Source organism: Juglans microcarpa x Juglans regia, chromosome 3S (assembly GCF_004785595.1).
Source record: "Juglans microcarpa x Juglans regia isolate MS1-56 chromosome 3S, Jm3101_v1.0, whole genome shotgun sequence".
NCBI classification, from domain to species: Eukaryota; Viridiplantae; Streptophyta; class Magnoliopsida; order Fagales; family Juglandaceae; genus Juglans; species Juglans microcarpa x Juglans regia.
This window is the reverse complement of record NC_054599.1, coordinates 9,383,376-9,398,119: the sequence shown is the minus strand read 5'-3', so window position 1 is coordinate 9,398,119 and position 14,744 is coordinate 9,383,376. Positions and strand designations below refer to the sequence as shown.

The following is a 14,744-nucleotide window of genomic DNA, read 5'->3' as shown; positions in this document are numbered from 1 at the left end:
AGATAAAATCACTACAATATTTATCACTATTATACATAAATAAAAAATAAAATCACTATAATATTTATCACTATTAAATATAAATAAAAAATATTTATCACTATTAAATATAAATAAAAAATAAAATCATTATAATATTTATCACTATTATACATAAATAAAAAATAAACTTACTATAATATTTATCACTATTAAATATAAATAAAAACTAAAATCACTATAATATATAAATAAAAAATAAAATCACTATAATATTTATCACTATTATATATAAATAAAAGATAAAATCACTATAATATTTATCACTATTATACATAAAAATAAAATAAAATCACTACAATATTTATTAATATTATAAGATCACTATAATAAAATCACTATAATATTTATTACTAAAAATAAAATCACTATAATATATAAATAAAAAATAAAATTACTATAATATTTATCACTATTATATATATAAAAATAAAATTACTATAATATTTATCACTATTATATATAAAAAAATAAAATCATTATAATATTTATCATTATTATATATAAATTAAAAATAAAATCATTATAATATTTATCATTATTATATATAAAAATAAAATAAAATCACTACAATATTTATTAATATTATAAAATCACTATAATAAAATCACTATAATATTTATTACTAAAAGTAAAATCACTATAATATTGATGGGACTCACACCTTTTTCAACTACCTATTTAAAAGTCAACAACTCAACATACTTTATACATCCAAACAACTCAAAATACTCTCAATGGGACCCACAAACCCACTTCAATTTCTACTCGTAAGTATTCACAAACATTTTCAACACTTCTCAAGTATTCTCATTACCCAAACGTAGCTTAAAGAAAGCTATAAAGGAAGGGACATCGAGATCGGTAGAGGACAGGAAACATGATTGGGACATCAAGAGATGTCTAAAAATTGGGAGATCAATACGAGCAAGCTTGAAGCTTATGCCGGCAAAGGATTCTCAGGTCCAATCATGTGGCACCCCCCGATGGGCCACTTGTAATTTGATGAAGTGTCAAGATGTCGGGATATATAACATTGGAATACACACCCAATTGGTTTACGAGAGCAATATGCATTTTTTTTTTAAATCAAACATATTATAGAATAAAGCGAATTACAAGAGTTTAGGAAGGGTCTTTCACACTATCAATATACAGAAAGCATCTAAGAATTTTATCTAAGGGTAAGCATCCAAATACTAGATTGGTTGTTGCTCATTGCGCAAATGAGTAGGCACATCGATTTTGAGATCGATAGATTTTTGCTAGTTCTCACCCATTTTGATTGTGGAGAAATCTGTTAGATATCTATTATAATGGGTGAGATTTGCCATAACAGGGATAGATCAGAATTTTGTATTACTGTGATGACATTTTGGGCATCACCTTCAATAATTGCTTAATTCTGATGGATTGCCATTTCTGAAGCAAGTAGAGTTGCTGAAGCTTCAGCTACCAGTGGGTTTGATGTTTGAATTTTTTCCGTTCTGACTTTGAGGATATCACCATCGTCGTTTCTTCGTACCACAGATGCCACTGAGAAATTATTTATGACTGCTGCATTGAAGGAGAAGCTTTGAAAAGATGTAGGAGGAGGTATCTATAGTTCTTCTGGCTTACTCTGCTTCCTTTCCCGTGGTTCTTTATAATCTTCATAAATATGGCTCAATTGATTGTTTGCTTGCTCCATAGATATTGAGGTCTGATTGTGGATAGATTCATTTCTCTGTCTCCATATAAAATCCATGATAATCATCGCAAAAATTTCAAAGTGGTGAATTTCTTTATCACGCAACCCCAAAATTTTTTCCGGATGTATGATCATTTTTATCTAGTCTGATATGGAATTGATGGGAAGATTTGCTATATTTAATGGTCAGCTACTTTGATGTCCTAAAATACGAATTATTGGGTATTCCACAATGTTGATTCTTTTTTTGGTGGGGAGGATATTTCATGGTAGCTTCCTAATCAGAAGCTTGTGTCAGTCAAGGATTCACAATCTCCAAAGAGGTTTGAAAAGTTCATTTATTGTGTCTTGCATTTATGGAATCAGGTTGCTGAGTGTTTCGTGATAAGCAGTTTTGACCGAAAATTTCCCATTGCTAGCTAGCGTTCAGACAATTTTATCATGACTCTGTGAGATCGTTGTCAGTGGGATTTTTTGTATCTCTTCAGCACTTTCTTGATCAAAGAGACTTTGTATTTTTTCCAAATCCCATGATCTTGGATTGTTTGTAATTAATTTAAAAACTGTGATGGATGGGTAGATCTAGTCCATATCTTGAATTGGCTTTGGCTTGATATTTTCCGTAGAGAGATATATGCATGTTATTAATGATATGAATAAGTAAAAGTACTATCGGTCTAAGATAATTAGAATCGAAGAAAATTTTGAAACCCTCAAATACTGCATCAATAACACCATCCACAAAAAACAATAATTTCATTTCAATTCAAAATATTTATTGATTGGGAGATAGCCGGCCCTAGTTTTAAAGAGAGACTCCTCCTCTTTAGAGACCACCACCAAATCAAAACATGCGCCGAGGGGGGAGGAGCTTCGGCTCATCCCTCCTTCCTCCCCCTTCCCTCCTTCATCCCTCCTCCATCTCCTCTCTAGTTTTCTTCTTTCATTTTCTATTTTTGGTTGTTTTTTCAGGGCTAAGTATGGTAGAAGGTCGATCTGCTGCTCTCTGGTGTCCAGCGACCACCACGCCCCCTACCGTAGACTTTATTATTTAGTATGCATAATTATTAATAATATCATATATTTTATATATGGTTAATGAATATCAAATAATTTCATTGCGTACATAGATTATTCATACTTGCTTGCAATTTAGGTATCAAATAATTTTATATATGGTTATTCATGTATGATATGTACGTATTAACTATTTACATATAATGATGTAAATTATTACATGATTTATGATTTATTATTAATTGATAGCATATATTATTTTATATTTTATATGGTCAATGATAATAAAAAAAAAAAAAAATCAAGGCTAGCCGTTTGTAATCTTTTCGGTTTTCTATAATTCGGAGAAAGATCATTTACGGCACATGATGGGATCTGGAAAAACTACCAACGTATAGTATTTTGGAAAAATAGGTAAAGAGATAGTAGTGGGGCGTACCATAAAAAGAGAAAAAAGTTAGAAGCTATCTTTTTGTCCATTAATATCTTACGTAAAGTGAGAGTTTTTATAATGATAAAATAAGATAGTGTTTAGAGATTATTGAGAGTTTTTCAGATAATAGAGAAGTGTTATTTTTAGAGGAGCTTTGGACTCAATTACTTGTGTAGAGTTGATTGGAGCTATACAACGATCAGTTGGGCTGTTGTATTCTGAAGGAGACAAGTCAAGAGGAGGTCTGTTGCACCGGTTCAATTGAAACTTTACGTATCGTAAAGGGCTTAAATCTCATTAAAGAGAGCGAGATTTTCGTCCCTCAGTCCAAACTAGTTTCGTTTGAATATTAATTTTATTGTAATTTTTATTATATTATTGTGTGTTTCACTAACAATTTTAAAGAGATTCAAATGGAGCTTACAAATGAAAAATTTACGGAAAACGTTGGAGATCTCAACAAGCCCTTCTATTTCAAGGGAGCCCATTTCAAGAGATGGAAGTGTAAGGTGCACTTCTATCTAAGCCTTCTCAACGTCTCCTATGTTCTCACTGCAAAGAATCCAGGCAAGATCACTTCCGAGAATATGGCTGAAGTACAAGTCAAAACTCATGAAGAAAAGATTGAGAAATATATAAAAGATAAGTATAATTGTCGATGTTACCTTTTAATTTTTCTTGCAGATCAATTTTATGATTTCTACAATACTTCTTACTCATATACAAAGAAAAATTGGAAAGCTTGACAGAATAAATATGATACGGAAGAAGCTAGAGCAAAGAAATATTGGATAATTCTCAATGATTACAAACATTAACATGGTTCAATTTGTTGAAGGGTGATGGGCAGATTTTGATGCCAATAGACATGTCTGTTATGATAAAGATTTGTTCAACAATGTATACTCCCTTTGAAGAAGAGAAATCTATTATGCTTGGTGATTCAAGCAAAACCAAAGTCCTTGGGAGTGGTGAGGTCGAGCTAAAATTCACCTCTAGACGTATATTGAGACTCAAAGATGTGCTATATACACCGTCTATGAGGAAGAACTTGATGTCAAGCTTTCTACTCAACAAAGCTAGCTTCAAGAAAACTATGGAATTAGATCAATATGTTATTACTAAAAATGGAGTTTTTGTGGGCAAGGGCTATGTTTGTGATGAAATGTTTAAATTGAACGTTGATAATAAAGCATTGAATGTTTATGTTTATATGCCTTATTCTTTAATTTTTTGGCATGCACGTTTATATTATATTAATAGTAGATATGTTGCAATCATGGATAGTTTAGGATTATTCCCAAAATGAAAAAAGATTTTAAAAAATATGAAGTTTGTAGTCAAGCAAAAATTACAAACCAGCCTCATAAAGGTGTTGAAAAAAAATACCAAATTGTTAGATTTAATTCATATTGATTTTTGTGAATTTGAAGGAATTTTAACTCGTTGAAGAAATAGATATTTTATCACTTTTATTGACGATTTTTCAAAATACACATGTTTATTTATTAAAAAATAAAAGTGATGCTTTTGAAAAGTTCAAAGAATTCCCCCATGAGATTTTAGAAAAAAAATACCAAATTGTTAGATTTAATTCACACCTATCTTTATGAATTTGAAGGAATTTTAACTCGTTGAGAAAATAGATAGTTTATCACTTTTATTGACGAATTTTCAAAATACACATGTTTATTTATTAAAAAATAAAAGTGATGCTTTTGAAAAGTTCAAAGAATTCCCCTATGAAATTGAAAATCAATTTGGTAGAAAGATAAAAAGATTTAGAACTGACAGAGGCCGAGAGTATGATTCAAATGAGTTGAATTATTTTATTCAGTCATTGAGAATTACCCATGAAACTACTGCACCATACTCACCTGCTTCTAACGGTGTGGTTGAAAGGAAAAATAGAACATTGATTCAATTGTCAAATGCCATTCTTATTGATTCTAATGGTGTGGATTTTTTTTAAGGTTTGAGATTCTATTGGCACTTTGAAATATGTCACATTAGTAAGTAAGATTATATGTATTCGAAGCATTGTAGAGAGAGGCAAGACTGGGGCAATTTTTTGGCAATTATGTGTTCTTTTTTCTTTTGTTCTGTTTTGGGAAGTCTAGGGATTATGGGTTTCCTATTCTGGGAGATTTGGTTGCTAGGGTTGCCTCTCGACGGCCCATGCTGCCCCTCTAATGGCCTTGCCATCAGTGGGGAATGCCGTACTTGGTGTTTCAATGAGTAATTCTTATGCTCAAGCGGTCTCAAAACATGCAGAGAATTCTTCCTTCAAGTTACCTATGAGTTTTTCGTTAGATATTGATGGGGATTTGGGTGTTATATTTTCAGAATCAGAGATGTTGAAGGCTGCAGAAGATTTAAAGTTTGCTTTGGTTATGAAATTCATGCGAGTTAGGCCTTCCATTGATAATATATTTGTGTGTGGTGAAAAAATGGGGCTGTTAGAGATTCCACTGATTAGTTTTATGGATGATTATCATGTTTTGATTCACATGGAAAATGAACGTGATTTTGTGCATGGTTGGGCACGTGAAGGAAGAGCTTTGGATGGGAACTCCTTTGGGCTGTTCAAATGGACCAGAGATTTCGACCTAGAGAAGGAGTCTCATTTGGCTCCTCAATGGATTTTCTTGCTAGGGTTGCCAAGCATTTATATAGACGGGATTGTCTCAAAATCCTTGCAACTCTATTTGGCCGTTATCTTGGCACTAATAATGCTACTATCAAAAGGACGAGAGCAATGGGGGCTAGAATTTGTGTGGAGGTGGATTTAACCCTAGAGCTGGTGAAGGGTTTTCCTATAGTGGTATCTCCGACGACTTGCATATGGCAGGAGGCTAAATATGAAAAACTGGACTTTTATTGTAAGAAGTGTTTCTGCCAAGGGCATATCGCTGTTGTTTGTAGGGTGGGTGAGAAGCGTAAGGAGGAGGGAAAACTGAAAGAAAAAAAAAAGTCTAGAAAGTGAGTAAATAGTGGGAGAGCCTTTGGATTCCAAGGAGGCGGAGGTTGTAAAGGGTTTAGAATGATGAGACATCTGGAAAATAGCTTGTGATTCAAGGGGTAACTGATCTCACGGAAATGAAGCAAAATGATGTTGCTATCTCTGGAAATACTAATCAAGTTGATGAAATTGGTGTTGAAGCAGCTAAAAATGTGGTTGAAAACTCAGGTCTAGTTGGTTGCAGTGCAAATATGATGGGGGATCAGGTTGGTGAAACCGTCGCTAGGTAAAAATCGGGTCTCTGATCAAGATACTCCTTCTGGTAATGGAAAACAAGTTGTGTCCAGTGATGAAGAGTGTGAAAAAGTTTGACATGATGAAGAACCAGTAGCTACTCATTGCATTGAGGTAGCAGAGCCGAAGGAAACAGGGGTGCTTTCGAAAACTCCTAATAAGGAACGGCTTACAGGAAAACATCAAGGGGAGTTGACTCTTGGCTACTTTTCAGATCAAGAGGAAGGAGAAATTCCTTTAATGCTGGGGAAAGAAAAAGTATATGAATTTGATAGGGACGATCGGTTTGATGCTGGAAAAACAATATTGGTGGAGGACAAGGTAGTGAGGAAATCACAAAGGGTTCACACCCGCTCTAAAAAATTAAGTCTATGACAGACACAATTTTATACTGGAATATCAGCGGCTCAGGTCATTCTAGAAGCAAGCTAAAGATGTTGATAAACAAGAAGGGTGTTAACTTGTTGGCTATTGCCGAGCCATTTATTGAAGAGGATCTTATGGCTTCTCTCAAAAGTTATTTGAATTTTAATAACTTTAGTTCAAATGAAGAGCAAGGTGGGAAGCTGTGGATATTTTTGAAAGAGGCTACTATGTTTCAGGTACTATTTTGCGCCTCTCAATCGATTTCTGGTTGGTTTAATTTGATCAATATGCATGTTCTTGTCACTTTTGTGTATGCTAAATGCACTTACATGGAAAGAAGGGATTTATGGAAGGAATTGGAGGAGAGGCAGTTAACAGATAAACCGTGGATGGTATTGGGTGATTTCAATGCTATTTGTACGAATTTAGAAAGAATTGGTGGCAGTCTCAGTTCACTAATATCTATGTTTGAATTTAATGCATGACTTGATATTTGTGGTTTGTTTGATCTTTTAGGTGGTGGTAGAATTATGTCATGGTGTAATGGTCACAATAGGTTGACGAGAAGCTGGGCGAAATTGGATAGAGTGGTCATTAACAATGCCTTCCTAGATGAGTTTGTGTCTGCACAGTTAGCTTATTTGAGTTGCAAGTCTTCGGATCATTGCCTAATGGTGGTTTCTCTGGACAGGCCATTTTATAAATATGGTCTGGTTCCTTTCCGATTTCTTAATATGTGGTGCTCACACGAGAATTTCTTATCTTGTGTAAAGGAGGCATGGCACTGGCAATATTCGGCATCGGGCCATTTAAAACTTGCTATCAGATTGAAAAGGACTAAGCCAGCCTTACGAGGTTGGAATAAAAATATTTTTGGGCGTGTTGAAGGGAATATTAGAGCCCTTGAGGGAAGGTTGGAATTTCTGGATAATCAATTATAGTTGGGGTACTAGGAAGAGATTGAAGCTGATTATTTGGTGACCAAAATAAAGATTGATGCCTGGGAAAAAAGAGAAGCTACTCGGCTAGGGCAAATAGCTAAGAAAAAATGGCCTAAGGAAGGTGATCAGAATGTGAAATTTTTTCACCCAGTTATTAATCATAGACGGAAACAAGGATATATTTCTCGTATGGGTCTTTCGGATGGTCGGATTTTGGAAAATGCTGAAGATGTTCATTTGAAGCCTTTAAATATTTCTAGGAATTTTTTATGACGCCTACGAAAGTGGAGTATGGCGATTTATCAGCTCTCATTGATAAATCCATCTCTGACGAGGATAATAATATGCTATGTTTAGAGCCGTCTGAGGAAGAAGTTAAAGAAGCAATTTTTTCCATTCCAAAACAAAGTACCCAAGGCCAACAAAGTACCCAGGGCCTGATGGATTTGGGTCTAGTTTTTTTATGTCTTGCTAGGATGTTATAAAAGAGGATGTTATTGAGGCTGTTAGAAAATTTTTCAGGGCCTCGCCATTGCCAAGGTTTTATTCATCTTCCTTTATTGTATTAATTCCGAAAATTCCTATTCCTTTGAGCTTTGATAAATTCAGGCCTATTAGTTTGTGCTCTATGGCGTATAAGGCTTTTTCTAAAATTATTGTTGCTCGGTTGACAAGGGTTATTCATAAGTTGGTCTCTCATGAACAAGGGGCTTTTGTACCAGGGAGTAGCATTTTTGAAAATATTACTCTCACTTAGGAAATGGTACACTCTTTGCACAAAAAAATCTTGGGTGGTAATATGATGATAAAGATTGATAGGTCGAAGGCGTATGACATGGTTGATTGGTCGTGAAGGGCTAGATACCTTTGGTTTCTCGAATAAATTTTGCAAATTAATTGGAGAATGTGTGAGATCACTGTGGTTACATGTACTATCAGTATGCCTATTCATCTTATTTTGGTGATTAATATTCCGGTGGCTATTATCTCCTGTATAAACTCCATCTTGGCTAATTTCTTATGGGGGGATGTGGACAGTAAAAATAAAAGTGCATTGGCGTTTGGGAGTGAGAGATATTAAGGAAGTTCAACACTCTATTCACATGAAATTTGCATTCCATTTTCTGACGTCCAAGAGTATGTGGGCTGACTTTTTCAAAGCTAAATATTTAAAAGATGGTCACATTATGCAATATGTTCAGCGGCCCTCTGATTCTCATTTTTGGAGGTCAATTTTGTCTACTGTGCCGGAGGTGATGGATAATGTCCAAGTTCTGATGAGGGGTGACAATTTCTCCTTTAGGTATGACCGTTGGTTGGCTTCGAGGCCTCTATTTGTGGAAGTGATGAAAATTTAGAACAAAAAACTTTGTATTTAAGACTGTTGGGTTGATCAGACTTGGGATGTAGAATTGTTGAAGGAGCTAGTAGGCGATATTGCTACTGATGAAATTATTCGGACCAGGTTTATTGGTCGTGAAGGGCCAGATGTGTGTATGGAAGCCATCTTTAGATGGGAATTTTTCCACTACATCTGCATGGTAGGCGACTCAGAAGAAAAAGAGAGATGTTGCCTTGTCACAACCCCGCCCTAGACTAGGTCGAGGCCGCGACAATTTACCTATTCTTTCCTTATAATTATTAGTACTATATTTTTTTGCTATATATTTTCTTTTTTTTTTTCTACTAGGGGAATAAGGGATATGCGTGAGCATGTCATGCATGTACTTTGCACTTCTAGTTTAAAAGAACACTTGATAAACGATCTGTTCAATATTCTAATTAAAGGACTCTCAGAGTCCATCATCTATTCATCAAACATAACTAGTTCTAAATAAGAGGGATATCAGTCCATACAACACATACAAAAAGGCATTTAACCTTCTTATGTGGGGTTACCGTCACCCCACCATAGAAGTTACACCATTACCATCACCCCACTATAGTATTTACATCATGCTCGAAGGCATATTGTCTTAAAGTCAAGCCAACAAAACGTCCCAACATGGGACCCATCATAAAGGCATAAAAACATAATCATTATCATCAAAACCGAACCAACAGGGAACTCTAAGCATCGGCCCCTCCCTCCTCAGCAGTGCATAGCTCCACAGTCTCATCATTCATACCTGGATGTTTAAAACATAAACACAAAGTGAGTCTAATACTCAGTAAGCAGTACACCATGCCGTTAACTTATTAATCACATAATCTTTTCTTTTAGAAACATGCATATATAACATTTGCTAATTCTTGACAAAGTTTTCATGCGTAACAGTTTAAAGAATAACTATACTTTCATGCATAAATGGCTTAAGGCATAATTGTACTTTCATGCATAAACATTCCTAAGAAATAATTTTACTTTACGTTTCACTTTCTTGGACCAGTACACACTATTATGCCCCGTGTGTTGGGGTTGGCGGTCTTTTGGACTCAGATTCTGCCCGCGGCCATAGGTTGGGAATCCCTTTCATGGGGGGCAACACTGGGTGCACTACCAGTACTACTTACCCGGCATTGCAATCTGCCCATTCCTTTGGTACCCTTTCATTCATAAGGTCGTTACGTACGTTCATGCTTTCATTTCATTTCTTTCCTATCTTTTCAGTCAAACATTTTCATTATCTTTTCTTAGTCCGAATGCATATGCTTTTCTTTGAAAAGAGTGTTTCATGTCATGCTACATATAGGTACGGCGTAGTTATTTAAGAGAGCATGCATAAAAATCTCATGATGCATTACCTTACATATACATAATTGTAATCGATAAGGTGCCTAACCGGGGCTACCAAGAAAGGCTTGTACATAATATATATACATTTATTCTTTCATAAGAGAACATGTGTAAAGAGAGAGATTCTTTCATAAGAGAGCTTTGTGTGTAAGGAGCATGGTCATAGCTACTTACCTCGTTGCTTTACAAGAAGATTCCTTGAATCTTGAAAATAAACTCCTATTCAATGAAATGGGATAAACATATTAATATTCATTCCACTTTAAGCTTACTATCTGACACCCATACGCGCTCACTAAACTTCCAAGTTGGAATTAAAGCATTTCCCTTAACCCCTTTTGCTACATACATGACACTAATTCAAGACATTAATATCCTCATTTCGACATTTAAAGAACTCATGAAGGTACATAACTTGCTTGTTGTCCCATTTTAAAGGCTATTATATCCTATACAAGGGATAGGTAGGAATCATAAGTTAAAGTGTATAGGATGGCAGGGATTTATTTAAGTATGGTAGGGAACAAGGAGGTACTACCAAATCTGAAATATTTATAAAAGGGCATTTTGACATCTTTTGTAACATCATGTGGAAAGTAATTCTAACAAAAGAAAATGCTTACAAGAAGTTGGTTTTTTGTCTTGTTCTTCAAGGGTTTTCCATACTAAAGTTGATCCTTGGTTAAACAAAAAGGTGAAATTAAGCAAGGGATAAAATGGGCTGATTTAGGCTTCAAAACAGAACATTTTTCAGAATTTTGCAATACGTGGACAACTAGCAAGTCTTAGTACATTCATAGTCTTAAACATCTCTCACTTACCCAAAACTCAACCATACCATTAAATAATACAAGAGTGGTAGAAAACTTTAAAAAAAAACCTCATATATTTTCTGAAACATAGCATAGATAAAAAGATACAACTCTTGGCAACTTAAATTCCTAAAGTAAGCTTACTAGTTTAGATTTAAAACTTTTAATGGCTTACTTAGGCCATGAACTTGAGGAAAGTATGTTTAAAATTATAAACCTTAACTTCATTAATTTAACACATAAAGGTATAATCAAAATATGGCTTGGACTAAGAAAACACAAGAAAGACTACAAAATTTGCCTTGCAACACAACTGGAATACACACCAAAACAAAGCATAACTCACGGCTTCTTCATGTACATATATACACAATAGATAAAATAATCATCACTTGTGACTAACAAACTTAAACCAGGAAATATGTCATCTTAAATGATAAGAACACACGGCAAAGCCATCTCAAGACACTCGATCTGCTCAGAAAACAGGGGTTTCGGTTGCAACCCACTAGATCAATCACTAGAGAAGGCAACGAGAAACTGGTCTAGGAAGTTTCCACACAACACTCGGCTAGCCCAAAATTCGAACCCTCAATTACAAGGCACAAACTTGCTTAGAAAAACTCCAAATCATAGGAAAAACTCACGGAAGGATTATTACTTGGTTTGGTCCCCTTTCAAGCCATGGAAATACACAGCAAATGAGAAGAGGAAGAGAAAATCCGAATCTCAAATCTGGAACACAAACAGAAAATTTCTTAAACAAAACCCTAGGTTAAACCCATAAATCCAAGATCCCAAACTAGAAGCTAGAGTCATAGAAATCACTTACAAGGTTGTTCTCCTTGAAGAATTTCGGTGGGAATCTTAGGTTTAGGAAGTGGAAGAAATTGACATGAGGAGAAGAAGGAAGTCGCGCGGCTAGAGGAAACTGAGAGGTTTCTCGTGTGAAGGAAGGAACACTTGAGGAAAGCTTTTCTCTTTTGTTTGCTTTAGGACTGACGGGTGTAGGAAAATGAGGAAAAGAAATTACTTACTAGCCTTGGATGCTATCGTGTAGGAGAAGGAAAGGAATTCACTTGGCTTCTTGAGGAAGCTATGGTTTCAAGGAGAAGAAAAGTCAATGGGTTTAAATCAAACTTGTCTCATAAGCTAGGGAATGAACGGTGGAGATCACATGTGAGGAGATCAAAAAGAGTTTGGACCATTTCTTCAGTAAATAAAAATTAAAGGGTTTGAAAGAAATATTGTAAAATCATAAAAATCACACCCTTGAATTATTTAATAACCTACATAAAATAAAAATACACGAATCTTAAAATAAATTAATAAAATAATAAAAGTCCTTATCTCAAAATATTTAACTTAAGAATTAATAGATGACGTAAGGATACACGTAGTAGGATTTGGATATTACATGCTTTGGAATGATTGGTTTTGGAACCACATATTACCGAATAGGATTTCTATGTGCATTTGGAAGGCATGATTTAATGGGCTACCTGTGGATGATAGGGTGCAAAACAAAGGTGTTTTACTAGTTTCAGCGTGTGATTGTTGTAGTTTATGAACTTGGGAAACCATTGATCTTGTGTTAGACATGGGCCAATTTGCAAAAGGGGTTTGAGATCATGCTAGTAGTCTTCTGGGCGTACCTTGCATACGTCAAAGGTCCTAGAAGGCAATAATTATTGCATGGTTCACTTGTGCAAGAAAAGTGACGATTACTAGTGTTCTTTGCCTAATTACATGGAGTTTGTGGAAAAGAAGATGTAAGGTGCGTATGGAGGGTGTGAAAGAGAGCACTGATCAAGTTTGGAGGTCGGTAAAGGTGTGGCTGAGGATTCTTGTAGGTGAAATCACTAATACTCGTCCGTTATCTATGCATGACTTACATATCTTAGAAGAATTTCGATTGCAAGTTCCAGCTGTTGGGACGAGAGATCATAAAATAGTGGCTGGTCTGAGCCCTCAACAAGGTGGCTAAAGTTGAATTGTTACAAAAATTGTCGTAACAACCCAGGCAGCTCAGGTGGAGGGGGCATTCTTAGGGATGCAGAGGGTAACATGAAGGGAGCCTTCTTTTGTCATTTCGGCATTGGTCCTAATAATGGGGCTGAGGTTAAGGCTATTGTAGAGGGGGTCCAGTTATGCAAAAGATTGTCGTGCTGGTTATCGAAAGTGACTCTAAACTTATTGTGGATTGGACTCAGGCAAGGAAATGTACTTTGGTATTTATGGGATTATTGGGAAGTGCTAATGTCTAAACTTCAAGGGGTTACTTTCAGAGTGCTCCATCAATACTATGAGGCGAATCAAGCTGCAGATTTTCTTGATAAACAAGATGAGTTGGGCTCTAATTCTATTTATGATACCTATGACCATTTTCCGATGCTGTTAAAGGGCATTCTTAGGATTGATAAAGTGGGTCTCCCGACCATTAGAACTATGCTGGTTGTATGTTTCAATTTTGGTGTTTTTTAGGCTTGACCATATAGGTTTGTTCAGAATTTTGTGTTTTCCCTTATAGGCCTGTTTAGAATTTTTTTGGTTTGGTTTGGTTGTTTTGTTTTGGTTTGATACAAGGGATGGTTTTAATATCTTATCTGTAGATCCCAAGTGTTTGTCTTATTATCACGGTATTCCTTTGTCATAAGTGAGAGCTACTAATAAAATTTAGGATGAGGTCACTATTGGACATGTGACCTTCGGCTAAAAAAAAAAAAATCAATTTGATGAAAATATTCAAAGTTGGTTTCAGCAGATGAAAAAAAAAAATCAAAGTTAGCCGTTTGTAACCTTTTCAATTTTCTAGAATCTAGGAGTAAGATCATTTATGACACAAGATGGGATCTAGTGAAACTACCAATGTATAGTATTTTGAAAAAAAACACAGGGCTTTGGGAAGATAGTAGTGGGGCGTACCAAAAAAAAAAAAAAAAAAAAAAAGGTAAAAGCTATCTTTTTGTCCATTATGGAACGTAAAGTGAGAGTTTTTACAAAGATAAAATAAGGTAGTGTTTAGAGATTATTGAGAGTTTTCCGGACAATAGAGAGGTGTTATTTTTAGAGGAGTTTTGGGCTCAGTCACTTGTATAAACTTGGTTGGAGTTATACGACGATTAGCTGGGCTGTTGTATCCTAAAGGGGACGAGTCAATATGAGGTCTGCAACACCGGTTCAAATGAAACTTTACATACCGCATGGGACTTGAATCTCCTTAACGAGAGCGAGATTTTTATGCCTTAGTCCAATCCGATTTCGTTTGAATGTTAATTTTATTATAAATTTTATTATATTATTGTGTATTTTACTAACAATTTTAAGGAGATTCAAACGAAGCTTAAAAACGTTGGAGATCTCACATGTCCTTCTGTCTCGGTATGAAACTCTCATCTCTGTTGCATGGGTGGGTCTCGAGTTGTAGTTCCAGAAATTTTTGTAAATTTCTGC

At 35.1% G+C, this 14,744-nt stretch overlaps 1 long non-coding RNA gene across 1 annotated transcript; it reads right to left on the bottom strand.

The window, feature by feature from the left end:
• Positions 1 to 9,521: 9,521 nt before the first annotated feature.
• Positions 9,522 to 12,127, bottom strand: LOC121258104. The gene is made up of 2 exons (XR_005939339.1): positions 11,953 to 12,127; positions 9,522 to 9,871 (listed from the first exon to the last, which is right to left on the bottom strand). It is a non-coding gene; the product is annotated as an uncharacterized LOC121258104 (long non-coding RNA).
• Positions 12,128 to 14,744: the final 2,617 nt, after the last annotated feature.